The sequence below is a fragment of the Myotis lucifugus genome, unplaced genomic scaffold (genome assembly GCF_000147115.1).
Source record: "Myotis lucifugus unplaced genomic scaffold, Myoluc2.0 scaffold_311, whole genome shotgun sequence".
Taxonomy (NCBI): Eukaryota; Metazoa; Chordata; class Mammalia; order Chiroptera; family Vespertilionidae; genus Myotis; species Myotis lucifugus.
This window is the reverse complement of record NW_005871359.1, coordinates 157,676-159,803: the sequence shown is the minus strand read 5'-3', so window position 1 is coordinate 159,803 and position 2,128 is coordinate 157,676.

Below are 2,128 nucleotides of genomic sequence, written 5' to 3'. Positions count from 1 at the left end.
CCCCCCCCGGGGGGGCATGCGCGGCCCCCCTCCCCGAGAGGGCGGCCTCCCGTGGGGGGGGGGGCGTGGGTGCCCCGGACTTGGAGAGGGCGTGGCCCCGGGGACGCCCCCGATGGTGCCAGGACTTGGAGAGGGCGCCTCACAGTCGACAAGCTGGAACCCCTGCTGCCGGGGGGCCGGCGCATGACCCCCCCCGCCCCTCCCTCACGCTGCCTCTACCCTCTGCGCGTGGCCATCCCGAGTTGCACAAACCCGCGCGCCCGGCTGCCCCTTTGTACGCACCGCCGCTGAAGAGGGTTCCGAGGGGGCGCAGCCTGAAGCCCTGCGTTGCCTTTTCTTTTACTTTTTTTGCATTTGGAAGAGAGAACAGTGTTCGATTCTGCCCTATTTATGTTTCTACTCGGGAACAAACGTTGGTTGTGTGCGTGTGTGTTTTTTTGTGTTGGTTTTTTTTTTAAAGAAATAGGAAGAAGAAAACTACTCCTCCCTTTCCTTGCTTTCTGCCCCCGCCCCTCCGTTCTTCCGACAGACACCCTTCCACCTTTCCTCCCCACCCTTTTTGCTTTTTTCTCCCCCCCCCCCCCCGGTTTGTTTTGCTACGAGTCTACATTCCTGTTTGTAATACTTGGTTCTGCCCGGTTTTCTGTTTTCAGTAAAGTCTCCTTATGGCAGCTCGGCTCTCCGCCTCCTCCTTCCCCGCCGGGGCCTGACGGGCTGCGCGAGGCCTGGCCTGCTCCCCTCCCCCCGCGCCTCCTCTCCTCTCCTTCCCGGCTCGGAGGGGGAGCTGGCGCCGGGGAGGGGCCCGCACCTCTGGCGCGGGGCGAGCGCCATCTAGGCGGGCCCGGGCGCCGGGCCGACTGCTGTCCGGGCTGGGCGGGGGGATCGCTGGAGACGCCAACCGGGGATTGGAACTGGCAAGTTTGCGGGTTGTCCCCTTTGGGGAGGAATGACTGCGGGTTGGGAAGGGGACAGCCCTAGCCGGAGGCAGAAAGAAAAAGGCAGAAACTTTGACTCTGGGCCTGTGTTTCCCTGTCTGTGAAATGGGCAGAACAATCGTAAACCTCCGTAAAATGGTGAAAATTAAGTTTGTTTACAGAGCAATGTTTGGCTTACAGTCGGTGCTCAATCTGTTTATTATTGATTAGGGGCTGGAGAAGCTGAGTCTTGGGGCCGGAAGGAAAGTGGCACAGGGATCTGAGCCAGGTGGTCTAACCTAGAGCCGGAGGTGGGGTACTGTCTGTGGGACCTCCCTTTTACGGCACTAACTGGAAGCCCAGGATTTTCCAAATACTTCCTGAAAGCACCTCCCCCTACATTATATTCTCCCGTTTTGAGAAAACTAAGTGTTAGAGTGGTGGAGTGACTGGCTTGAGATCGCACAGCCTTTTTGTTGTTGTTAATCCTCACCTGAGGATACTTTTCCCATTTATTTTATTTTTTTAAGAGGGAGACATTGATTGCTTGTCTCCTCCATGTGACCTGACCTGGACCTGGGATCAAACCTGCAACCAGGAATGTTCCCTTGACCAGGAACGGAACCTGAGACCCTTAGGTGAGCAGGCTGACACTCTAACCACTGAGCTCACAGGCCAGGACCACAGCCTTTTAAGAAGACTGTACAGGGACTTTTGGACCTGGGTTTCTCACCTCCAGAGCCCTGACTGCCAGGCTGCCCTCTTCCCTGGCCTCCTCTAGGCTTTGCTATTGTGTGGGCCAAAGACCTGGGCTTGGGTGTCTGCCTTGGGGCCACGGGGGGATGTGAGCATTGGTGGCCCAGGACACAGGGCAAGCTGGGCTGGTAGTGTGTGTTGGACACTGACTCTCCCCAGCCCTGCTCAGAAGGTGACTGAATTATGCCTGATTTGCAGGTACAAAGAATGGCATATGCCCACAGTCTCGGCCGTCGAGAGTGGTACCTCACCATCTACACGTTCTCTCTAGCCCTGGTCATCCTGTCTGCCCACTTCTTGAGGCTTTAAGAGCTGCTTTGGGGTTTGGTTTTAACCATGTGACTTCACCTGGCACCACCTTCTGGCAGACATTTCAGGAGGGGCGCCAGAGTGAGAAGAGGGGGTGATGCTGAGATGGTATCTTGACACAGAGTAGACCAAGAGCCATGTTTTGAGGG